The following is a 27,480-nucleotide window of genomic DNA, read 5'->3' on the forward strand; positions in this document are numbered from 1 at the left end:
AAAATTATAGGTTATTTAGGAAAGATTGCTCCAAATCACTAAGACAATAGATATGTAAACCAACTATAAATCAAATCAACATAAAACAAATATGAAACAATTCTGTTTCATACCTCATATGAGGTTACCTCATAACTAGGAAAATGATAAAGATAACAAAAGATGGGAATAGGCAATACTGGAGGAACTATGAAAAGACAGGCTCATTAACACACTTTTGGTAGAGGAAAGCAATTTGGAATCTTGCTAAGAAAGTGATTCAAATGTCCTTACCCTCTCACTAAGAGATTTGCATATATCCCTAAAGAGATCAAAGATAAAAAGAAAGGTATTGTAGGTACCAAAATATTTATAACAGCACCTTTTATAGTAGCAAAGACTTGGAAACAAGATAGATACCCATCATAGGAAGAGGCTAAATAAATTGTAGCCCATGAATTTAATGGAATGTTGTTGTGCCATAAAGAAATGATGAATACATAATGATAACAAGACAATTCAACAGAACCAGAAAAACAAAAATAGACTCTGACTCATGGGAGTCCCATCCCTAAAGCACATGCAGTGTTTTCTGCCTGCTTCCAATTCACATGGAAAAGGCTGAGAAGGCTACTTCTGGAAAGGCATTGTAACATGTAACAGAAGGGTGCTCCTCTCCTATTTGGAACAAGCACATACGTTCTGTAATAGGTTTTGGTCTGCTGACTACTTTATGAAGAGATACTCTGTTGATTGACTGTTGAACTAGAAGTAGGGTGCATTTGAAGGGCACTAATTGGCCAAATCTAAGATCATTTTCTTGCTTAGGAGAATTAAAGGCCATAAGATCATGGACTGGGGAAGAGGCACATGGGACCCATGAAAACATTCCTCTGTTATTTAACACTTTAAATGTATTCTTTTCTGGTTGAGGTAAAGGAGCATTGAAGAGGACCTCAGTCTTTTGAGTTTGGAAAGGCCATTTCCCCTCTACTGAGTATTATTCATCCAACTCTGAGTCAATATTTGAAAAGGGTAATCTCAAAAAAGAGCCAGGAGCCCTAGGTAAATTCCCAGTTTTGTAATAATCAGAGACTCCCACACATTTGCTCCAGATTCAAGGCTAGAGGAAGAAGTACAATGCAGTAGATAAAGCTCTAGATTTGACGTTTGCATGTGATTTTAAGAATCAGAGAGTGCTGAGTTTGGAATCCTGATCTTGGACTTTTGGGAACTGGACTTGAATCTTAGCTTTGCCACTTACTACCTGTGTGATCGTGGATAAGTCACTTAAACTTTTGAGAAACTTATTTCCTCATCTGAAAAAAAAATGGTGAATTTAGACTAGGTCACCTGAGTTCAATACCAGTTCTTAGAGCCCATATGATATTGGAAGGCCTCCACTTCTTCATTTGTGTCCTCTGGTGTGAGAAGCAATTTATTTTTTAGATATCATATTATACATCTACTGAACTTTGCATGCAAAAATAATAATCATGATGGTTATCATGATAATAAATATTGTTTTACTGATTTATTTACAGGTGAAAAAAACTGAGGGCCAGAGAAATCAAATAAGGATTTGCCAGAAGGCTAAGAACAGAATTGGTTCTATCATGGGGTCCTTTGACTTTCTTTCTGTTCATTACTTGTTCTACTCGGTATGTGAACATTTTTCTCCTAATGGTTTCTCAGGTTTATCTATAAGAAGCTGAGGGTTGTTGGTCACAAACTAATCTTCACTTTTGTTGTTGGTGTTGTTCAGTCATTTTCCAGTTGTATCCAACTTTTCATAATTTCACTGATAGTTTTCTTGGCAAAGATAGTGGAGTGATATGCCATTTCCTTCCTCTGTTCATTCTGGAGTAAACATTCTGATAGAAGAAACAACATGCACGCAGTTGTTCGTTGTTTGTCCTTTGTTTTTGAAAAGGACCAATGACATTCTAGAACCTTGACTTGCAAGTAAATTGGATTTAAGTGAGGCAGAGTTGCACAGAGTGGTGAGCCTCAATCTGTCTTCTAATCATCAAATTCTAGAGGAATCCTATCAGGATGACTTGTGATGACCCAGGATGCGGTGGATGACCTTGGCTTCTTCCATACTTAACCCAGCTCTAAATGCTCCACAGCGTCTGCATCAGCCACCTTCATAGGGGCTGTCTACCCCAAGCATATGAAAACTTATTCTGGAAAGATGGGTGGATAAGAAGATGCAGGATATATACAAGGAGTAGGTGAAGTACCAGAAGAGAAACAGCTCAGGATATTTCTGCCTCCTGCAGAAAGTGGGAAGTGAGTCTTGAAGGAAGCCAAGGAAAGTAGAAATGAAAAGGTAGAACATTCCAGTGCTGGAATACAGCCTAGAATTCAAAGGGATTAAGATACCAGGTGAAGGATCCTGTGTGAGGAATGGCAAGTGACTGGGAAGGTAGTAAGGAGACAAATTATGAAGATCTTTTAAAAATGCCAATAAAGGAGCTTATGTTTGATCTTGGCATAGGAGGAATCATTAAGTAGGAGGATGACATAGTTCTATGTTTTAGAAAAAATCACCTTGGCAAAGTAGAGGAGGTTGGGTAGGAGTGGAGAAGGACTTAACACAGAAAGACTAATTAGAATATTATTGTAATAGTCCTTGCAAGAGGTAATGAGGGCCTGAATTAGGGCAATGACTTTATGAGTGGAGAAAATGGGACTGATAGGAGAGATATCATGAAGGTAGAAACAAGGAGATTTGGCAATGGATATAGAATGATATTGAGGTTGCAGGACTGAGTGACTGGGATGATGGTATTGCCTTCAACAATGAGTAGGGAAATTTGGAATCAAGAAGGATTGGGAGGAAAAGATGATGATTTCTGTTTGTTCCCATTGAATTTAAGATGCCTACAGGACATCCATTTTGAGATGTCCAAAAGACAAATAGATAGTGATGTGTAGATTTAGCTCAGGAGAGATTCTAGGTATGGATATATAGACCTGAGAATCATCTAAGTTGAGATAAAAGATGAATGAATCCTTGGGAGTTAATGAGATCACTAAAATTGTATAGTTTATAGCAAAAGGAGAAGAGGGATGAAGACAGAGCTTTAGGGAACAATTTTGTGTCATGATATTGAAATAGAACTATCAAAAGAGATTGAAAGTGGATAGATAAAGGGAAAGCCAAGAGATAACAGTGTTACAAAAACCTAGAGGGTTAAGAATATTCAAGAGGAAAAAGTAATAAACAATGTAAAAGGTAATAGAATGGTGAAGAATAAATACTGAAAAGTGCTATTAGAGTCAGCAATTTGGAGAGGGAAGTTTCAATTAAATGATGAGAATAGAAAGCAAAATCCTGAAAGTTTAGAAGAGAGTAAGGGAAAAATAGAGGCACTGAGTATCAATAGGTTTCTCAAGGAATGTTGTATTGAAAAAGAATATGGAAGATGATAATGGGGATGGTATGATTCAATAAGAGCTTTTTAAGGATGAGGGAAACATGAGCATATTTGTAACAATCAGGGAAAAAAGCTAGTAGAAAGGGAGAGACAAGATAATAGAGAAAGAATAGATAAAATCTCATTTACTTGGATATATCTTATATGTACATAACATTTTTCATTATAAATTCTTCAGAGTAATCTTGGATCATTATATTGCTGAGAATAGCAGTCATTCACAATTGATCATCCTACAACATTGTTATTATTTGATACATATTACATTTCACTTTGCATAAACTGATGGAGAACTTTCCAGGTTTTTCTGAGAGCATCCTGCTTATCATTTCTTATAGAACAATGATATTCCATCAAAATCACATACCACAATTTATTCAGCCATTCCCAAATTGATAGACATTTCCAATATTTTTTGCCTTGAGAAAAGAGCTTCTATATTTTTGTGCATATAGATCCTTTTTATTTTTTTTAAAAGCTTTTTATTTTTCAAAACATATCCATAACTAATTCTGCAACATTAGCCCTTCCAAAACCTTGTGTTCCAGTTCCCCCCTTCCCTCATCTTCCTCCTCTAGATGGCAGGTAGTCCAATATATCTTAAACATGGTAGAAATACATGTTAAATCCAATATATGCACACATATTAATACAATTATCTTACTATACAAGAAAAATCAAGTCAAACCAGAAAAGAAAATGAAGAAAATAAAATGCAAGCAAACAACAACAAAAAGAGTGAGAATGCTATATTGTGAACCACACTCAATTCCCACAAGTCTTCTCTTTGGATATAGATGGCTCTTTTGATCACAAGCCCATTGGAACTGGTCTGAATCATCTCATTGTTGAAAAGAGCCACGTCCATCAGAATTGATTATCATATAGTCTTCCTCTTGCTGTGTATAATGATCTCCTGGTTCTACTCATTTCACTCAGCATCAGTTCATGTAAGTCTCTCCAAGCCTCTCTGTATTCATCCTGTTGGTCATTTCTTACAGAACAATAATATTCCATAACATTCATATACCATAATTTATTCAGCCATTCTCCAATTGATGGGCATCCACTCAGTTTCCAGTTTCTGGCCACTACAAACAGGGCTGCCACAAACATTCTTGCACATACAGGTTCCTTTCCCTTCTTTAAGATCTCTTTGGGATATAAGCCCAGAAATAACACTGCTGGATCAAAGGGTATACACAGTTTGATAACTTTGTGAACATAGTTTCAAATTGCTCTCCAGAATGATTGGATATTTTCACAATTCCACCAACAATATATCAGTGTCCCTGTTTTCCCACATCCCCTCCTACATTCATCATTATCTTTTCCTGTCAATCTAGCCAATCTGACAGGTGTGTAGTGGTATCTCAGAGTTGCTTTAATTTGCATTTCTCTTAGCTATAGTGATTTGGAGCACTTTTTCATATGACTCTAGATGGTTTCAATTTCTTCATCTGAAAATTGTCTGTTTATATCCTTTGACCATTTATCAATTGGAGAATGGCTTGAATTCTTATAAATTTGATCAATTCTCTATATAGTTTAGAAATGAGGCTTTTATCAGAACTCTTGAATATAAAAATGTTTTCCCAGTTTATTGTTTCCCTTCTAATCTTTATGCATTTGTTTTGTTTGCTGTACATTATTTTTTTTTTTTTTTACTACATATTGTCTTCTCACTAGAATGTGAGCTTCTTCAGGGAGGAATCATATTTCTGCCTTTCTTTTATTCCCAATGCTTATTATGGTAACTGGCATGTACAAAAAACTTTAATAAATGACTGATCAACTGCCTAAACGTGGAGACAATTTGCTATAGGAGTAAGGAAAGGATAGGCTCACAAGTAAAAAAAACTAAGGGGTGGCCTAGGCAAGGAGAGTCCAAGTAGTCCTAATCTCACTTTACATTATGAAGAAACTGAGGCACAGAATGACTTAATGAATGAACAAGCATTTTTTTTTAGCATTTATGTGAAGGGACTATATGCTGAAGGACCAGAATTACAAATGCAAAAGCCAACAAGTTCCTCCTTTGAGGAATTAATATTTTAATGGGGTAAATCAGTATCAATGATTTGATTATAGTTCTATGAGCAAGAAGTGGAAAGAGAGTTTGTGGAATAGGAGAGCAAAATACTAAATGGAAAGGGTAAAGATGAGAATGAGTGTCCCAGAGATTTCAGAGACTAAATGACTTGCCCAATGCTAAGTGTCAGAGCCCAAATGCCAACCAGATTTTTGGGCACCCAGTCCATGGCTGCCACCACAAACTCTCCTTTGCTCCAGCCCTCTCTTCCCCTCTTCCTGCATATCTCCAACCACACACTGCAGATGCCTTTCAGTTAACCTGTAGTTAGGTTAGGCACATGTGCAATAATTATGCAAATGTGGCTGGGGCCACTTGGCAGCATCATGAATTGAGGCATTTGCTGAACTTCTTTTCAACTTTCAAAAGGGCAAATTTCATTCTTGCATTAATTTCAAAAGGGGACAAGCCACCTGGTGTGGCTGAGAAGCCCAGGAGCCAGAGATTTCCTCATGAATGACATTGCAAGGCAAGTGCAGCAATGGTTTGTGTTTGCTGAAATGGAGTTGTCTCCTTCCCAGTTATTTGCCTCTCACTGAATTTCTTTGGATAGTCAAAATATTACAGATATTCTACATATGAGGAAGGTTCTGACTATGATAGGAGCTTCACTTCTCATCCAGGAAGATGCTGGTGGTTGGGAGGGCCATCCCTCCCCCCACAGACCTAGGACAATGCTGTATTTGAAAATGTTTTGGCTAACCATTCACCACCTTTCTGAGGCAGTCGGCCAGGAATACATTCAAACGAGGCTTGGAACTTGGCTCCATTCCCCAATGATGTCACTGTGGGGCCATTAATAGAAACTGACAGTCTTTAGAAAAATGCTCTTAACTACCATCAACAATCTGACTCCTAAAATTGTTTGTCTGGAGGCAAAAGTCATGTCAACTAAATTTTAAAGGACTTCATTTTCCTTGTTTCTTGCTAATTTCAAAATTCATGTCCTTTTCCCCTTTTCTATTCTCCTTACTTGTCCTCATATTCTTGGTTCAGGGGACTGTTGAAGTTAATGTTTAATAGAAATAATAGTTTTAATTATTGGACTTATAATAAAAAAGCATTTCATTGGGAATTAGAGTTAGAAGAATGCTTCCAGTTGTGTCCTTCCAAATCTAAGATTACCTCATCCAATCTCCCATTTAATGTTAGAATCTCTTCTAATATATATCTAATATACAGTCAACTAGTCTCTCCTTGATATTTCTAATGACAGAAAACTCATTATTTCATAAGATGGATGATTCCAGACTGCTGATTTTTTAAATACAGATTTCTACCCATAAATGTCTTTCGTATCCTTAAAGAAAGGGGCTAGTGCTTTTTTAGTTGTATATTCACTGCTTAGCAGAATGTTTGGTGTATAGTAAATGCTTAATAATTATCAGATAACTGATTAAATCTTTGATTGTAGAATTTTAACATCGTGTTGATTTGAGCCTAGGATTACAATTTGTCAAAGTCACTCTAGATTTGGATTCTGTCATTCATTTTAGGTCAGCTTGTATCTAAATTCATGAAATTAGGATGCTCCTAACCCATTCTTTTTTGAAGCTTCTCCATTTCTCTGGAGGTCATCATCATCTTTCTAGTCATCTGCATTCATAACCATGGTCCATCCTTAATTCCTCCATATTACATAGTATATATATGTTTTTACACATATGCAATCACTTCTTAGATATCTGTATGGTACTTTCTACCTCCATACCAATCTATCTTGTATCTGTTCTCTCTTCCTCATCCACACAGCCATCACTTGGCTCTTAGCACCTCTCTCTTGGACTACTACACTAGCATTCTTGTTGGTTACCTCACCTTATATTTCTTCTTTATCTATATATTAAAAGCCATCAAATTTTTTCGATTTTTCAAATGTACAAGTCTGACTCCCTCCCACCTACCCCAGTGTCCTGCAACTCAATAAATTCTAGTAACTCCTTATTATTTCTAAGAGAGAACACATGAAGTCCCTTTTGGCATTTAAAATCTAGACTGATTAAACATTATTCCCCTTCACACATACTACTGTCCAGTCAAATTGACTTTTTTTTTACTATTCCTCATTCATTGCAACCCGTTTCCCATCTCTGTGCCTTTGCCCTGCCTGTTCCTCCATATTAGAATATACTCTCTTCTTACCTCTAATTCTTAGGATCCCTGGTTTGCTTCAAAGCTGAGTTTAAGTATAACTTTCTTCATAATTAAATACACATTTATTTATTTATTCATCTATCTATTTATTATTTGTTGTGCAGTCATTTGACTCTTTATGACCTGTATGAGGTTATCTTGGTGAACAGAGATTAAGTGAGGAGCTCAGGATCATAAGCTAGTGAATGTCTGAAGTTAGATTTGAACTCCGTCTTCCTGACTCCAAACCTAGCACTCTATTCACTGAGCCATCTATGAAAGGGTACAGAGATACACAGAAAAATAGAGATACATAGAGACAGAGAAAAGGGGGGAGAAAGAGAAAGACCGAAATACAGAGAGAGAGAGAGAGAGAGGGAGAGAGAGAGAGAAAGAAAGAAAGAAAGAGGGAGAGAAAGAGAGAGAGAGAGAAGATGAAAAGAGACAGAGAGAGAGAGAGAGAGAGAGAGAGATGGAGATAGAGAGAAAGAGACAGAGAAGGGAAGAGAGACAGAGACAGAGATAGAGACAGAGAAACAGAGGTAGAGACAAAGTAGGTCTTTAATAATCACTTATTGATTAATTAGTTCCATCAACAGAAATGGGTGGCTTTATCATTGATAAAAGATAAAGGAAAGATTTGGGAAAATATAATAAGTTCCATTTTGTACATATTGAGTTTCAGAGGCTTACTGGAAATTTAAATAGAGGTAGTCAACAATTAGCTGATAATACAAGATTAAAATTTCAGGAGGGAAATTAGGGGTGGAGATATAGATTTGGTAGTAATCTACTGAGAGATGATAAGTGAACTTCATGGGAATAAATAAGATCTCTAATTGAGTTTGTGTAAAGAAGAGATCCCAGAATATATATGTTTTAATGAAAGAGAAGAAACAAACATTTATTAAGCTTACTGTGTGTCAGGCACTGACTGTGCCTAGTCCTTTACAAATATGTCATTTTAGGAAGATTAGACAGATCCAATGGAGAAAGAAGAAACAGTTTTAGTAGGTTGAGGGAAAACCAAAAAAGAGCAGGGTCACAGAAGCAAAAGGGAGGAGAGAAAATCCAGGACAAAGCAGTTATTTTCTGCAGCTATTTTCCATGCCTGGAAGTCTCTCCCTTATCATTGCTGCTTCTTGGCTTCCTCTGAGTCCCAATTAAAATCCCACCTTCTACAAGAAGTCTTTCCAGATCCCCTTTAATTCTAATGCCTTCTTTATGTTAATAGTTTCGAATTTATCTTGTATTTAACTTGTTTGCACATAATTACTTACATATTGTCTCCTTCATTAGACTGTGAGCTCCATACAAGCTCTCTGCCTTTCTCTGCATCCCCAGGGCTTAGCTCAATGCCTGGCACTTAGTAAGCACTTAATCAGTGTTTACTGACTGACAGATTTTGACAGCATCAAAGATGCAGAGAGAGTAAGAAGGATGACACAATTTATGTGTTGGCATTTTCTGTTTTTCATGGAAAAAACAAAGAAGAGTTGAATAAAAAAAGCATTAGTATTATTTTTTTCAACAAAAGAAACTCAGAATAATCAACTTTCTTATATGAAAAGTATTTGTTCTGAAATCCAAGAACAGTGAATATGTAGTTATTACATTGGGAATCAAGAAATGGAGTCCTGTCCACTTTATATGATGGTCTTCTTATTGAAAGGCAAGAACAGCCCAAAGTATATTCTCAGTCAGATGTATATTTGAATAGTATGGCTTTGGACAAATTACCAAACCTCCCAAGCATCAGTTTTCCTGTCTGTAAAATGGACATGAAAAAAAGCAAAAGTAAAAAAAGTACTTTTTAAACTTTGAAGTGCTATATAAAAGTGATCTATAATTAATATTATTGCAAAACTCCACCCTAGAATTTATGACAGTATAAAACTTGAGGATTACAAAAAGAAATGGCAAGAATTAAAAAAGAATGAAAACACTACCATTTTTAGCACAAGGAAAGCCTTCTCTGGTCCCCACATATTAAACTATTTCTTTATAAGAATAATGTTAATATTTCTAAAAATTCATTCATTTAAAATTAGGATTACATGTTTTCAGAAGGACTTTATTTACCATGATTTCCATTTGATGTGTCAGAATTCCAGAACATTGATTTCAGAGGCTGCTGTCCTTGGCTGTCCTTGGAGTCATAAGAGTACAGGATTTGAATTTTGACTCAAGTCATTTGACAGCTACATCACCTTTAGGAAAGACGTTTAGCCCTTTAAGACTCAGAGGATGGTAGTAGGAATATGGTGGGAAGATCTTGGAGGGAAGGTAACTCTAGAAGACTAAAATTTGCAAAGCAGGTAACCTTAATTGTTAGATATAGTTTCTTCATATGGGAGTTCCCTATGCCAATTGGTCATAATCTGGAAATGCCCTTTTAAAAATATTTGCCAATGCCGTCTATATTTCCATCCCCCCAAATCCTATTTCTCAGTGTTGTTGTGAGGCTCAGATGTAAAAATTATGAGGTTTATGAACCAGAAGATACATATACATCATGTCTATACCAATGAATACTAAATCCATTAGAATATACAAGTAGTCATTATTTTCTAACATTATTCATAAGAATATCTTCCTATATGACTGACTCATTTCCTTCCTAGCTCTATGTTTCTCTTCAACAGTATCTTTCCTTCACTCCCCACATAGAAGTCACTTTTATCCAATAGGCTTTACCAAATTTCAAGTTATTTTATAAAAGTCAGTGGTTCATCTTCAAACACAATTTTAAAAAATTTATCCTCCCCTGAAATAGCCTCTAGCCTCAACCCTAGCCACAGCTGAGATTTTCCTTTTTAAGTATCTAAAGAGCCTTGAAGCAGGGTGAGAGTTGATTTTCCAACTAAACCTACTCATTACCAAGTATGCAGATTCCTAGAAAATAGCCAGTCAGACAGGAAACTCCTGGTACTTCTTGTACTAAATGGTGCGACTTTTTAACAGACAAAAAATCCAGATATTGGAAACTTCTCATGCAGCTGGTATATGAATTTAGGGGAAGATAGCTGGTGAAAAGACAAAATGGATTAAGTTGTCAAAGAAACCAGAAATTCAGATTTCTTTGTTTTTCGGTCATTTCACTGGTGTCTGATTCTTTGTGACTGTATTTGAGGTTTTCTTGGCAAATATATTGGAATGGTTTGTCATTTCCTTCTCCAGCTCATTTTATAGATGATGAATTAAGGCAAACAGTGTTAAGTGACTTGCTCAGGGTCACAGAGCTGGTGTCTGAAGTTGCATTTAAACTCAAGAAAATGAGTCTTCCTGACTCTAGGTCCAGAACTCTAACCACTGTGCAACATAATTGGTCATAATCTGGAAATGCCCTTTAAAAATATTTGTTAAAATCAGAATGCAAATAAATTTAAATTTAAATTAGAAATCATCTCCTGACAGAACTTGAGGGCATATTCTTTTACCAACTATGTGTCTTAGATGGGAAAATCAGAATCTTGTTTAATTTTTTAAATACCATTATTTCCAGACATGAGTAGGAGGAAAATATCAGCCTGAATAACATTTAGGAAATTGTTTTAGGTGATGGCATATGGCTATGCCCATCTTTCACTTATTCTTATGGCAATGCTATGTGACATTATGCATCACACTCTTGAAAGAATTAAAAGTTTTTATCAACCAAATAGGGAAGATGGTAAATGTCTAAATAGACTGTAGCCTATTGGATAAAAGTGACTTCTATGTGGGGAGTGAAGGAAAGATACTGTTGAAAGAAACATAGAGCTAGGAAGGAAATGAGTCAGTCATATAGGAAGAAGAAGAGAAAGTGGAGGAATATACCAAGACATTATGTGAATGACAGGGACTCCCATTCATTTGATAGATTTTCTATGGAGGTTTATGAACCAGAAGATACATATACATCATGTCTATACCAATGAATACTAAATCCATTAGAATATACAAGTAGTCGTTATTTTCTAACATTATTCATAAGAATATCTTGAAGTCTTATCCTTTGTAGAAAATCCTTTTTTCAATAATAATAGTTTTTCATTTTTCCCAAATACATGCAAATATATGCAAAGATAGTATTCAACAGTCACCTTTGCAAAACCTTGTGTTCCAAATTTTTCTTCTTCCTTCTCCACCTTTCCTCTCCTGTAGACAGCAAGTAATCCAATGTAGATTAAACATGTGCAACTCTAGAAAATAATTTTATATTAGAGTTCATTTATCATGGCAAAGAATACCATAACTTATAATGAAGAATGCTAGGTATCTGTGACTTCATCATTGGAAACATTGAAGAGTCTCATAGATTCATGTAATTTTTTTCTTCTTTTGGTGTGTTTTGAAATGATTTTTGTTGTTAAGTCATGAATCAATTGAACTGTGTGTATTGTATGTTACGTTTTTAAGTCAATTGAGGTTTTCTTGGAAAGGGTACTAGAGTAGTTTACCATTTTCTTTTTCTTTCTTTTTTTTTTTTAAATACCTTTTTATTGATAGAACCCATGCCAGGGTAATTTTTTACAGCATTATCCCTTGCATTCACTTCTGTTCCGATTTTTCCCCTCCTTCCCTCCACCCCCTCCCCCAGATGGCAAGCAGTCCTTTACATGTTGAATAGGTTACAGTATAACCTAGATACAATATATGTGTGCAGAACCGAACAGTTTTCTTGTTGCACAGGGAGAATTAAATTCAGAAGGTATAAATAACCCGGGAAGAAAAACAAAAATGCAAGCAGTTTATATTCATTTCCCAGTGTTCTTTCTTTGGGTGTAGCTGCTTCTGTCCATCTTTGATCAATTAAAGCTCTCTTTATCGAAGAGATCCACTTCCATCAGAATACATCCTCAAACAGTATCGTTGTTGAGGTATATAATGATCTCCTGGTTCTGCTCGTTTCACTTAGCATCAGTTCATGTAAGTCTCACCAGTCCTCTCTCTATTTATCCTGCTGGTCATTCCTTACAGAACAATAATATTCCATAACATTAATATACCACAATTTACTCAATCATTCTCCAATTGATGGGCATCCTTTCATTTTCCAGCTTCTAGCCACTACAAACAGGGCTGCCACAAACATTTTGGCACATACAGGTCCCTTTCCCTTCTTTAGTATCTCTTTGGGGTATAAGCCTAATAGAAACACTGCTGGACCAAAGGGTATGCACAGTTTGATAACTTTTTGAGCATAGTTCCAAATTGTTCTCCAGAATGGCTGGATGTGTTCACAATTCCACCAACGATGTATCAGTGTCCCTGTTTTCCCACATCCCCTCCGACATTCCACATTATCTTTCCCTGTCATTCTAGCCAATCTGATAGGTGTGTAGTGGTATCTCAGAGTTGTCTTAATTTGCATTTCTCTGATTAATAATGATTTGGAGCATATTTTCATATGTCTATAAATAGTTTTAATTTCTTCATCTGAGAATTGTCTGTTCATATCCTTTGACCATTTATCAATTGGAGAATGGTTTGATTTCTTATAGATTAGAGTCAATTCTCTATATATTTTGGAAATGAGGCCTTTATCAGAACCTTTGATTGTAAAAAATGTTTTCCCAATTTATTGTTTCCCTTCTAATCTTGTCTGCATTTGTTTTGTTTGTACAAAAACTTTTCAATTTGATATAATCAAAATTTTCTATTTTGTGGTCAATAGTGATCTCTAGTTCTTCTTTGGTCATAAATTCCTCCCTCTTCCACAGGTCTGAGAGGTCAACTATCCTATGCTCTTCCAATTTATTTATAATCTCATTCTTTATGCGTAGGTCATGAACCCATTTTGACCTTATCTTGGTGTACGGTGTTAAGTGTGGGTCAATGCCTAGTTTCTGCCATGTAGTTTACCATTTTCTTCTCCAGTTCATTTTACAGAAGAGTAACTAAAGTGAATGGAGTTAAATGACTTGGCCAGGGTCACATGGCTAATAAATGTCTGAAACCAGAGTTGAACTCAGAATGAGGAGACTTCTTGATGTTTGATAAGTGTAAAGACTTAAGATTTGGGGATGAGAATTCATTTGGTAAAAATTGTTGAGAAAATTAAAAAACAGTATGGAAAAAATTGAGCACAGATAAATATTTTATATTATTAACCAAGATAAAGTCAAAATGGATGCATGACCTAGATATAAAGAGAGATTTTACATAAAAATTAGAATATGTAACATATTACTTATCAGGCATATAGGTAGGTGAAAAATTTATGAATAAACAAGAGATAGGGAGGAAAATTTAGGTGTAAAATGGATAATTTTAATTACATCAAATTAAAAGGTTTTTGTACAAATAAAACAAATATAACTAAGATCAGAAGAAAAATAGAAAATTGGGGAAATCTTTTTTATAGCCAGTTTCTCAGATAAATGTCTCAAATTTCCAATATTTAAAAAACTTTGTTAAATCTGTAAGAATACACGTCATTCTCCAATTGATAATCAAAGAATATGAACAGTTTTCTGATGAAGAAATAAAAACAATTCATAGTCATATGAAAAGTGCTCTAAATCATTAAAAATTAAAGAAATCTAAATTAAAACAACCTTATCACATTTTACACCCATCAGAATGGCTGAATGGAAAATCAACAAATGTTGGAGGGGATATGAAAAAACCAAGACATTAATTTGTTGTTGTTAGAATTGTGAATTGATCCAATCATTTTGGAGGATAATCTGGAGTTATGTCCAAAGAGTTATTAAACTGTCTATACATTTTAACCCAGCCATACCACTACGAGATGTATTTCCAAGGATGATTAAGAAAAAAGGAAAAGAAACTATATGTTCTAAAGTCTCTTTATGGTGGCAAAGAACTGAAAATTGGCGGGATGCCCATCAATTAGAGAATGGCTAAACAAGTTATGGTATATGATTGTGAGGGAATACTGTTGTTTTATAAGAAATGATAAGCTCAGTGATCATAGAAAAATATAGAAAGACTTGCATGAAATAATGAAGACCAGAATGAGCAAAACCAAGAGAACACTATATACAATAACAATATTTAGAATGATTTTTGAGTAAGTCATTTCAACTATTACAAATAATCAAATTATCTCTTAAGGACAGATGAAGAGAGGCACCATCTGTATCCAGAGAAACAAATGACAAATAGAAGTATGTATAGAATAATTATACATGTGTATATACTTACTTGTGCCTAATAGTAGTTATCTTGGAGTGGGGGGAGAAAAAAATTTTTAATAATAATTTTGTTGTACATTTGAAAGGAATAGCAAATTACACATAGTAGATTTATAGTTTCATGTGCAATCTTTTTTTTTTTTAAAATACTACATTAAAGAAATGTTTCTCCAGCTACACCCAGCGAAAGAACTCTGGGAGATGACTAAGAACCATTACATTGAATTCCCAATCTCTATATTTTTACCTGCCTGCATTTTGGATTTCCTTCAAGGCTAATTGTACAATATTTCAGAGTCTGATTCTTTTTGTATAGCAGAATAACGGTTTGGTCATGTATACTTATTGTGTATCTAATTTATACTTTAATATATTTAACATCTATTGGTCATCCTGCCATCTAGGGGAGGGGGTGGGGGGAAGGAGAGGAAAAATTGGAACAAAAGGTTTGGCAATTGTCAGTGCTGTAAAATTATCCATGCATATAACTTGTAAATAAAAAGCTATTTTAAAAAAAGAGAAATGTTTCTTTTATTCTATAAATAAAAAAGTAAAAATTAAATTAAAAAATCTTGTCCAGTATCTGGATATTAAACCTAAAAAGCAAAACTCCACATCTTGAACGCAATACTGAAAGGAATATTGGCTCTCAGAAGTAGAGAAAAGCAAGAATAAACTTAAATGTCTGCCCCAAAGGAAGGACATTTACTTTGTTAGGAGAATATGGTGTTTGGATTTGAAAAAAGAATAATTGTATGTGTGATGTTCTCTTTAGTCAAAGACAAATACATCTGTTGTTTCTGCAAAATACATTGGTTGTTTCTGCGCTCTTGAAAAGAACCAAATGACTTAGGCTTGAAAGACTCTCAAGCCTAAGTAGTCCAACCTCCTACTAAGAATCCTTCCTGAACATTCCTTACAGTTAATCATCCCTGCTTGAATACTTTCAGGAATGAAGACCTCTCTATATCACAAGAAAAGTCACCATCTCCATCTCCAAAGGAATTTAGAACAGAAGTTATAATTGGTTGTTTCAGATTAAACACTGTACAGATCAGCATGGAAACCTCTAGATCTCAGCTTTTCTGAACCATTCTTAATTTTGGTTTTCTTCTTGGCTTGGCTACAAGAAACAAAATGTTCGAGCACCTACCACAGCATTTAAATTCACTGAAACTAAGAAATGTCACAGACTGCAAAGATTTATGTTTTCCTCAAAGAAATATTCCAATATACTATGACCATATGAGGCAAACAACCATCCATTTTCTTTGGAGTACTTAAGTTTTTACCTTTCTCCTGAAGTAGTCCTTCTGCTGAGCAGGTTTTTGGCCTGTTAATAAAACATGTTTTATATTAGACTCATGGAATTCATTTTAATTTATTTTACCTTTAAAAAGAAACATGATGCTTCTAATAATAAATTGAATGTTACTGTGATGAAAAAAAATCTCCATTTTATGTTAAGATTTTCTTTCTTTCTTTCTTTTTTTGCCTTTTATTAGATGCCAGTATGTTCTCGATGATATGAATCCTTATATTCATTTATATTTAATATTTTAATTTTTTGCCAGTTACATGTAAAACAATTTTTTACATTTGTTTTTAAGATTTTGAATGATGGTATTAATTCTTAAAACTGAAAATGGGAGGTTTTTTAAAAAATCCAATAGTAAACAATGTCTGTGTATCTTCAAAAAATCTTTGAGAACTAATTCCAACATCAGATCAATAGATTTATATTACTGACTAACTGGTTTTCTAAAGAAGCTTTATACAATAGAAAGATTGCTATATTTGGAGTCAAAAGAACTTTAATTGAATTCTAGCTTTTATTCTGAGTGACTATGGGCAAATTGGTTAATCCTCTGGCCCTTAGGAGATGAAAGAGTATAGAGAAGGAGTTTGGGGTATCATTTCTATGGGGTTTTGGTGGAAGATAGATTAATTCTTAACCACACCACTTTGAGGTTAGTTCATTAGCATATTCATGGAATCTCAAATTTAGTAATATTTAGTATTCTACTGGAATCACTGTGGGTGTTAGAGCTTATCTAAGACTTACAGAACACAGTGGTTAGCAGTACCAAAATGCCCTAATGATAAGGTTTAACTAATTTCCTCTGATTTTAGTACATAGTCTCAGGATGTATCTAGTAAATAATCAGTGTTCCTTTGATGTATGGAATAGCGTGTAAGTGATTTTTAGATTCTCCTTTGCAATCTTTTTGTTGTTATCTCATATTAGCTACTTATAAACTTATAATCAGAAATGGGATGGGGCAAGGGGGTATGGCAGTCAAGAAGAAGCTACAATTTTAACACAGGTTTCTAGAGGTAGGCATAATACTCCAAATGGGATCTGACCAGGTCAAAACGCAATGGATTTGTTGCTTCATCATTCTCCTTTTTTCCCTTTTGAAATAAATTATATGAGGAAATAGTCAACTTTTTTTTAAGTGAAAGGGAATCTCTCTTGATTCTTCTCTTTCCTGTCTGACTTCTCAGTCTTTGCTGTTTCATTGTCTTTTTGATGTCCTATAAATGTGGGCATACATTAAAGCTCTGCCCTTCTTTTAATATACCCTATTTCTTGGTTGATGAAATCACTAAAGTGGGAAGGATATTGGATCTAGAAGTCAGGAATCCCTAGTTCAAATCTCTTGGGATTGACACTGTTTAAATTTATCACCCAATATAAATTCTAGTTGTAGTCATCTACCAAGCTTCCAAGTCATTTTCTTTCCCTCCTTAAGGAGTTTTGAATGTGTTGAGTTTAAGACATCTCTAGGATGCCCATTTTGAACTGCCTGAATGAAATAAAGGGTGACTTAGAGGAGAAATGAGTAAAATATAGAGATCTGAGAATCCTTTGCAAAGAAATGATATTTCACCCTGGAGGATCTGATGAAGTTACCAAATAAGAGTGTTTAGAGAGAAGAGAGTCAAAGGCAGAGCCTTATATTTACATTTGTGGGGCATGATAAAGACAATAAAGCAGCAAAGGGGATTGAGAATGAATGATTACAGAAACACAAGAAGAGAGCCAAGAGAGCCAAGTATAAATGAGAATCTAGAGATGAGATAATGCTTGTGAAAATCCCAAGGGGTAGAGAGACTAGAGGTTATAGTGAAGACAGAGAATAGATTTATGAGCTGTAAGGGATAAGAAAGTATAGAATAATAGGTTGTTATGATCAAGTAAAGGCCTGATCTTTAATCCATTATCTTCCATTGCATTTAAAGTCCTTTCTAAACTATCCCTATCTTTATAGTCTTCTTACACCCCATACCTGGAATGGTATACCCCTCTTCAGCCCTATCTCTTAAAACTTCTGGTTTCCTTGGTTCAACTCAAATATCATGATCTTCAGGAGGCCTTTGAGGGTCCTTTCCAGGTACTAGACCCCCCTCCCCCTAAAATGACCTTCCATTTTCTCTATATGTACCTGTTTCTTTACATATTTTTCCCAACACCCCACCCCAACCCTGTGATGACCACATATTTAAAATCAGCCAGAGTCAGGAATTCAGGTTAAGGGGAAAATCTTCAATCTTTATTCTCGGTAGAGGTGAAGAAGGATTGTGATAGCAATATGGGCAGCTGCAACAGGAAGCCAGCTAGCAGAGGTGAATCGGAGGTGAAGGGCAGTCACGATAGCAATGCTAGCAGCTGTGTCAAGACGCCAGCCAGCAGTCTCTCTTTCCACTTCCCTTTTTCACTCCCTTGCCTCCACCCACCAAAATTGTCATTTCCTATACAACACATCAGGACTTGCACAAAGAGTGGACGGGGGCCATTTTTTCTCCAAGCATCATATTAATAGAGTATGGTCCAATTACTATTTAGCCTCATGTGCTTGGGACCTCAGTGCATCAACTTGAGCCTCAGCCCATTACATCTCCCACTTTCTTTTGTTTTAGAACACAGGAGGTCATGCCATCCCTGATTCCTCAGGGAGGTCAGAGCCCCCAAGGGGAGATGATCATACCCTCCCTGACTTCTCAGGAAAGGAGGTGAAAGCACTAAAAAGGAGATGATCATGCCCTCCCTGACATCTCAAGAAGGGAGATGAAAAGCACCAAAGGGAAGTGAGGGTTGCTAGTGGGTCTCTGGGCTGAAGGGTCTTATTAGAAACAGGTATGCACAAACCCATCAGCATGGGAGGTATTACACAAGCACATAGCAATAACGCAGAGGTTATTAATGATGACTCTACCCACAGTCAGTGCAGACTTGATGTGGTGTAACAAACATGAATTGTTTACGCAAGTAATGGTATAACAAACAATATAAATCAACATGGTGTTGTAAAAGATTGCCAGAAGTCCTAGAAGGAGAGTATATAAATAGCAGTCACACATACGCCTTCTTCAGCAGCCAAGAGATAGTCCAAAACCAATCTATTGTCCATTGCTTCACATATCAGGGAATCCAATGATCCCCCCAAGTTTTTGAAGTCCTGCAAAAGTCTTTTTATGTGTTAGGGAATCCAATGATTCCAGCAGATTTTGAAGTCCTGTAAGAGTCTTATCATTTCTCAGAAAATCCAATGATTCCTGAGGGCTTTCAAGTCTTATGTCTCAAAGAATCCAATGAGTCCTGAGGGTTTTCAAATCCTACAACAATCTTATGTCTCGGGGAATCCAATGATTCCTGAGGGTTTTCAAGTCCTCCAACAATCTTATGTCTCAGAGAATCCAATGATTCCTGAGGATTTTCAAGTCCTACAACAATCTTATGTCTCAGGGAATCCAATGATTCATGAGGGTTTTCAAGTCCTACAACAATCTTATCATGTCTCAGAGAATCCAATGATTTCTGAGGGTTTTGAAGTCCAGCAATTTTCTATGTCCATGAGTCAAACGTCATAACTGCCATACTCTTTCAATGGTGAGCACAATCAGCAACAGAACCACCTGATATTTCTTGGGTCTTCTCCTTCGTTTCAAGGGTCTGCCCTGTCTCTCTGCGATGGACAAGGAGAATATGGCTTGTTGGCACCCGTCTGATTCTTTTTCCTCCTGTAAAAATACAAGCAAACCCTCTTCCCCAAGCAGTTAACCTATCTAATTCCCTTCTATTTACCACTTTCTGGATCTCTCCACATCACCTGGAGATTATCTAAAGATGGTGGAGCTGTTTGCACTGGACACTGCCCTGTTGTGTTAAAAGGCCTGTAACCTCTCCAACTGTAATCCTGATTGCTTTTCTGTTGGTTGATGACATCAGAATTTATAAAAACTCTCTGGGTGTAACCTCAGTTGCTATCATGCCCCACCTATCTTTTGATTGATACCTTGGAGCTGGGCCCTGCCTCTCATTTCTCTGGGTCAATCTACATTCAGAGGCCCAGTGAAAGCTTCGGTTACATTTTGGACATGGGGTTTTGGGTTTTATTCTCTCACCCTGTTTTCTCATTCTATCTCCATATCTACAATGAGCTCTCAAATGTCCAACTTTTCCACACTGAAAGCATCTATGAATTTCTCTAGAATTCCTTTGCTAAGAAGAACCCTGTCTTCCCATATTGGGATCTTGGGAAGTCTGCATCATAGCCTGGCTATAAAAGGCATTTGTGTTCACTGTGGCACAGTGTCTTATGAGCTCCTCTAAAGGAGCATCCTTGTGTAGTCCTAGTATAATTCTTCTGCAAACCTCATTAGCATTTTCCTTAGCAAGTTGCCTTATCAAAATGTCTGTTACTGCATTTTCCCCATTTGTTCTTGTGATAGCTGTCTGCAAATGTCCCACAAAATCAGCAAAGGGTTCATTTGACCCTTGTGTTATTTTTGTGAAGGCCTCACCCTTGTCATCTTTATTGTGGAGAGAAGCCCATGCTTTGATAGCATTAGCAGCAATTTGCTCATATGCTGCTATGGAATAATTAATCTGTACTGCAACGTCTGCATAGGAACCTACATCTGTTAGTAGGTCATAGGTGATTGCAGCATGAACTCCACTTTGACTATTTTGTTGGGCTTGTATCCTACAGAGCTCACTATATTCAGAAAGCTACAAGTAGTTTTGTCCAGGTTCTAGGCATATCCTTGCTATAGATTTCCAGTCATTAGGGATTAAGATTTCAAATGCCAAATTCTGTAATAACATCTTAACATAAGCTGATGTAGCCCCATAAAGAGTGCAAGCTTTTTTCAGGTCTTTGAGGATTTCTATATCAAAAGGAGCATATTTTCTAAAGGTGCATATTTTCTACTTTCTTGACCTGAAGAATTAAACTGTTGAATTACAGGAAAAATGTGATGTTGAAATTCCAATACATTTTTCTCTTCTGCTTTGGCCTTAATTAGTCCCTTTTGCAATCTAGTCATAGGAGTGGCTGGATGCTGGGGGGGAGGTGCTGGTGCTGTCACTGCTCCCCCCCCCCCACTATCCCTCCTCCCTCCATCCCAGAGGGTGGAGTTGACAGGGGAGAGTCAATTACCTGCTCCTTAGGTGGGGCTGAAGCTGCCTCAGATTCACCACACCCTTGAGCCTCACTTAAGTCTCCATGCCCTGTGGGGATATGATCATTAATCTGTTCATTATCTTCCTCCTTTATCTCAGGCTTCCCCATTTGGCTATTCCTAGAGTTTTTTCCTTTTCTTCTATGACTTATTTGATTTCTTAAGGCCAACTGTATTATATTGTATAAATAGAATGTCTCAATGGAAATTGAATGAGGACCATTTTTGTTGTAATATGCGGAGATCTGTTGCCCAATTAATGTCCAATTATCTGGAGAGATTTGCTCTTCCTCTAAGAACCAAGCGAAGGTGTGTCTTAATGTACCCAGAAGTCTAGCTGTCTGTTCCCAAGTTATAAGTAGCCCTTGATCTTCTATTAAGCATGCTTTCTATAGCTCCACTTCTGGGTGGGGGTGGGGGTGGGGAAGTTGGGCTGGGGGATGGGAAATCTTTAGCTAGGATCTGTCCTATTTCGGCCAAAAAAGGTTACTAGTTTAGTCTTTAAGAAAATAAGTTCCCTGTTTGTCTATTACAATACTCACCTAAGTTCCTGGTCACTGGAGACTTCTTCAGTGAAAGTAGGGTCCTTGGTTTCCACACTTGGGCGCCAAATGTGATGACCGCGTATTTAAAATCAGCCAGAGTCAGGAATTCAGGTTAAGGGAAAAATCTTCAATCTTTATTCTCAGTAGAGGTGAAGAAGGATTGCGATAGTAATATGGGCAGCTGCGACAGGAAGCCAGCTAGCAGAGGTGAATCAGAGGTGAAGGGCAGTCACGATAGCAATACTAGCAGCTGTGTCAAGACGCCAGCCAGCAGTCTCTCTTTCGGCTTCTCTTTTCCACCCCCCTGCCTCCACCCACCAAAATCGTCATATCCTATACAACACATCAGGACTTGCATAAAGAGTGGGCGGGGGCCATTCTTACTCCAAGCATATATGTTAATAGAGTATGGTCCAATTACTATTTAGCTTCACGTGCTTGGGACCTCAGTGCATCAACTCAAGCCTCAGCCTATTACACCACCCCTCATCCTAAAGATAGCACCTCATGGACAAGGACTGTTTCAATCTTTGTCTCATTTTGTATCTATACTTCCACCACTTCTCCAGTATTTGTGTGTAGCACAAAATAAATGCTTATTCAATCCTTCTTGATTAGCTGAATTATTCCACTGTGATTCCTGCTCATATATTAAAGGATTTGTTGGCTACTTCAAGCATCCTCACTTTCCAATTCTTTAGTTTCTTTAAATCCTATAGTTTACTTCTTTAATTTACCTCAGAGATAGTCACACTCTTGATCAATCACAAATGTTCTACTTGTATGGTTAAAAAAAATTCTGATACTCTTTGACTTGATCATAACTTCCAATCATTCCATAGCTTTTTATGCCTTACCATTCCTAAATCTATTCTCTATCCTCATTGTAATCTCCAGTCTCTCTACCCCTTAGGATTTTCTCAAGTTCTTCTCTAGATTTTCATTTTACTTGGCTCCCTTCTTGCCTGTCTTCAATCATTCCTTCTCAATCTCCTTTGCTGTTTCATTGTTTTTATCATGCCCCATAAATGCAAGTATAAGGTTCTGCCTTTGATACTCTTTTCTCCATATACATTCTTATTTGGTAACTTCATCAGATTCTACAGGGTTAAGTATCATTTCTTTACAAATGATTCTCAGATCTATATTCATCTCATTTCTCCCTAAATCATCCTTAATTTCATTCAGGCAATTCAAAATGGGCATTCTAGAGATGTCCCAAAATCAACACATTCAAATCAGAAACCATTATCATTCCTACCAAATCCAATATTCTTTTGAACTTTCTTATTATTGTAAGGGCAACACCATTGTTCTAATCAATCACATTCGCATCCTTGATGTCATCCTCAACTTTTCATGTTTCTTTACCTCACATATGCAATCATTTACTATATTTGTTGTTTCTATTTTCACGTCTCTCACATGTATCTTCCTCTCTTCGCTCATATAGCCACCACCCAGTTTCAGGCCCTCATCATTTTTTCCCTATATCACAATAGCTTCCTCTCTGGTCTCTCTACTTTAAGCCTTTCCTCTCTCCAATCCATCCTTCACACAGCAGTGAAAGATTTCCCTAAAGTTCAAGTCTGACCATGTCACTACCCTACTCAATAAACTCCAGTGGTTTTCTATTGCTACCAGGCTCAAATATAAACTTCTATGGTGTTTAAAGACTTTTGCAACCTGGTCCCAAATGCTTTAGTATACATTATTCTCCTTTTTACATTTAACTAGTCATCTAAACTGGCCTTTTAATGTTCCTCAAAGATAATGTCCCATCTCCATTTCTGCAGTTCTATACTGGTTATCTCCCAAAGCTAGAATGAAAGAAACCCTCCTTTCTTTTGGCTCTCTGATACCCTTGTGAAGAAAAACTGAGCTCAATCATGACCTTCTACATGAAACTTTTCCTGACCTTTCTACTGAACCTTCTGCTTCCTCAAAAATTGTCTATCCTTTCTCTGCTAGGATATAAGCTCTCTGAAGGCAAGGACTATTTAATATCTTCCCTCTCTCCACAGTGCTTGGTGCATAGTAGATGCCTACTAAATGATTTTTGATTCATTGATTGATTAAAATCCTGGCTTTCCTTGATTTCCTGGGAAATCCCTATAAACTATGTGCCCTTGGGAAGAAAAATTCTTTATAAGCCTAAAAGTGCTATAAAAATGTGTCTGTTGTAGTTGTTTTGTTATTATTATTCCTTTGAATAACAGCTATTTGAGCCCATTTCTTTCAGTATTTGGCAAGGGTAATATGTATATTTTTTCTATTTATTCCAAGGGCACAATGAAGGTTGTATAGCTCTTGAATGCAGATCTCAAGAGCCAGCATTTGCCTATAGTTTTGCTTACAGAAGTCAATGATTTTGAAATCAATCATTCAGGTTAAGATTTAGGTCTCTCTCTAATAGATGCACTAGGGGTGCTACTTGATCCCCAAGGTTAATCTGTATTTGGAATATGAGGTACTTTGTGAACTCTAAAGAACTCTATAAATGTCAATTATTATTATAGGTGATTTCCTTTTTATAGTCTTAGGAAAGAGATACTTGGCTAGTAGCCAAGAAATCTGGTTTCCAATCTAGATCATTTCATGTATTCACACTGTTTGTCTTTGGACAGGTCAACTACCTCAGCTTCAATTTTCTCATAGATAAAATGAGGAGAGATGACCTGGATTGTTTATTTCTAGGATCACCATTAGTTCCTAGATTCTTTGTGATTCCTAGTCAATGTCTAATGATGATTATAGTCACAAATCACAAAAAAAGTCCACAAAAAGACCACAGATTTTGACCCTAAATCAATTATTATAATCCTTGCTTTTAAACAGATGATAAAACAGGGAAAAGTTAAGTGACTTACACAAGATCACGTAAGAACTATATGGGTCCTTTTCTTGACTCCAAAACTGCACCATAATTTTCTCCCATAAAGGATTTATATTTTACTCACTACAAATTGATTGAATGTTCAATAATAGCCCAGCCCAAACCTCTATGATTCGTTGTTTAGATTTTCATGTCTTACAATGAGTGTAAATAGCAACTGTTACTCTGTTCTGGCAGGAAACATTGAGGGTCTATTCATTGTGGAATGATATTTGTAGATGGTAAATCAAGTCATCTTCTGTCTCAATTCTTACAAGACCCTTAGTCATTGAATGGGAGTTGCCTTAGACTAGAGTCTGGGAAAGAGTCTTAATTTAGAAAGGCCAAGGTCATCCACTGTATACCAAGCCATCCCTAGTAGTCTTAACTTTTGTCTTGTCACTGGATTTGGATGGCTTGAAGAGAGAGTGAGGCTAATGACTTTGTACAACACTGCCTCACCTAAATCTAATCATATTCATGTCAGGATATCATCCTCTTGATAAGTGAAGGATGAATAACAACAATGACAAAGAAGAATAATAAAAACAGCTTGTGATGGAGATCATTTAGAATAGATTGCTATTTTTTTTCTGGAACAATACAAACAAAAGAGTTTAATTCACTTAAAAAACAAACAAACTAAAATAGTGATTTCATTGATGTGGGGAATTTCCATTGAGGAAAATGATCTAGAAAGGGAAGTAGATATGTGTCTGCGGTCTATGTTCTCATGGACTTGCCAGAACATTGACAGTCAAATGACTTGCCTAGGAGGACAGAGAGGGACCTTGAATCCATCATCCCAAGTCTTCCTGGGATAACTTGTGTTCTCATACTGCCTTTCATTTAATTCATTCCAACCCACATGTTTTTTTTGCCTCAGTTTTGAACAGACAAATGCTGTTGTGCCTGGTCAGTTAAAAGCTAGAACCTGTGTATCATTAGTTCTACTCATAACTTGGATTGGAGGTCTTAAAACATCCTGCAAATTGTAGGCTTTGATGTAAGGCATCAGATGTAGAAGGACAGCATTTCAATATTTTTTAAAACTATTTTTACTTTTCTTTGAGAAAAAATTTCAAAGCCCAATGATTTCATGACTCTATTTTCCACAATCCATATCACAACCACTCTGTGATGATTATACTCATTTTAGAGATGAGAAAAATAAGGTTCAGAGAATTTAACTTATTTGTCAAGGATCACACAAGCAGCAAGAATTTGGGTTTGAACTCAAATATTCCTGGCTTTTACTCTGATATACTACCTGTTATATCAAAGCTTCTTAAACTGTGGGTTGAGGCCCCATATGGGGTCATGTGACTGAATGTGGGGGGTCACTAAATTATGATTTATTATCAGAAATGTTTGGTTTGTTTGCCTATTTTATATACTTATATACCAAGCATCACATAAAAAGTTCTCAGATGAAAAGGGATCGCTAGTGGAAAAAAGTTTAAGAAACCCTACACTATACCATGCTAATGTTCTAACCTGGATGGAAATTAAAAAAAAGAAAACTTGTGTAAAGGAAGAATGATCCTAAGAGGGCCAGGGGAGAGAGGAAGGAATAGAAGGAGGGAGAGAGGAAGGGAGGGAGAGAGACAAAGAGACAGAGACAGAGAGACAGAGAGAGAGAGAGAGACAGAGACATAGGGAGACAGAAACATAGAGAGACAGAGACACAGAGAGAGATTCAGAAAGAGAGAGGAATCATATTTCCCCACAGAAGGGAGAGTTTCTTAGCAAGACTTTATCCCTCTTGGCTCTAAATCACTAATCAATTTCCATACAGTCGTTGGGACCCAATCAGAGTTTTGTTTGTCCTCTCAGCAAGATGCTGGGTAACTAACTAGTCCCATGGTTGGGGGAGTGTCTCCTGACAAAGGCCAACAACCTATAATGTCATCATGAGGATTAGGGAGGGAGGGACAATTTATTTTGTTCCTTACTGCTATATTTATCATCTGTATAGCATTTGGTAAGTCACTTAAATCTCCCTGTCTCAGTTTCCCCATCTATAAAATGAGGTTGTTATTCTAGATGACTTCTTAGATTCCCTCCATCTTCAGCTGTTTGATCTTATGATTAAGTTATAGCAAAGGCATTGCCCAATCACTCCCTGGACAATCACTCCCTGGACAATCACTCCCGGCTTCTTAAACTTAGGGGTCACAACCCCATTTTAGGTTTTGAAACTGAATGTAGAGGTTGCGAAGTTATGATTTATTATCAGAAAATGTTTGATTTGTATACTTATTTTATACACTTACATACCCATGGTCACATAAAAATTTCTCATGTGAAAAGTGGGAAAAGTTTAAGAAGCTCTGATTTAGAGGTTTAGAGAAACATAATGCCCTTGGTTTAGAACAAGGAGTCCCATGGTTCATTTTTCAGTTGTGTCTGACTCTTAGTGACCCCGTTTGGAACTTTCTTGGCAAAGATACTGAAATGATTTCCCATTTCTTTCTTCAGCTCATTTGACAGATGAGGCAAATGGGGTTAACTGACTTGTCCAGGATCACACAGCTAGCTAGTGCCTGAGACAGAATAAAACTCAGGTCTTCCTGATTCCATGTTCAGTGCTTTATCCACTCTTCCATCTAGCTGCCCAGCTTTTCTGCTTACTAGCTGTGTGATGTTAGGCTAGATTCTTTACTTCTTTAGGCCTATTTCCTCATTGGCAAAAATGAAGAGATTGGATACTAAGTCACTTCTAACTCTAAGTCTGTGATCCACTGTCTCTATAACCAACTTCTAAATATACTTGGATGCAGATCTGGGATCTGGA

The sequence above is a fragment of the Antechinus flavipes genome, chromosome 1 (assembly GCF_016432865.1).
Source record: "Antechinus flavipes isolate AdamAnt ecotype Samford, QLD, Australia chromosome 1, AdamAnt_v2, whole genome shotgun sequence".
Taxonomy (NCBI): Eukaryota; Metazoa; Chordata; class Mammalia; order Dasyuromorphia; family Dasyuridae; genus Antechinus; species Antechinus flavipes.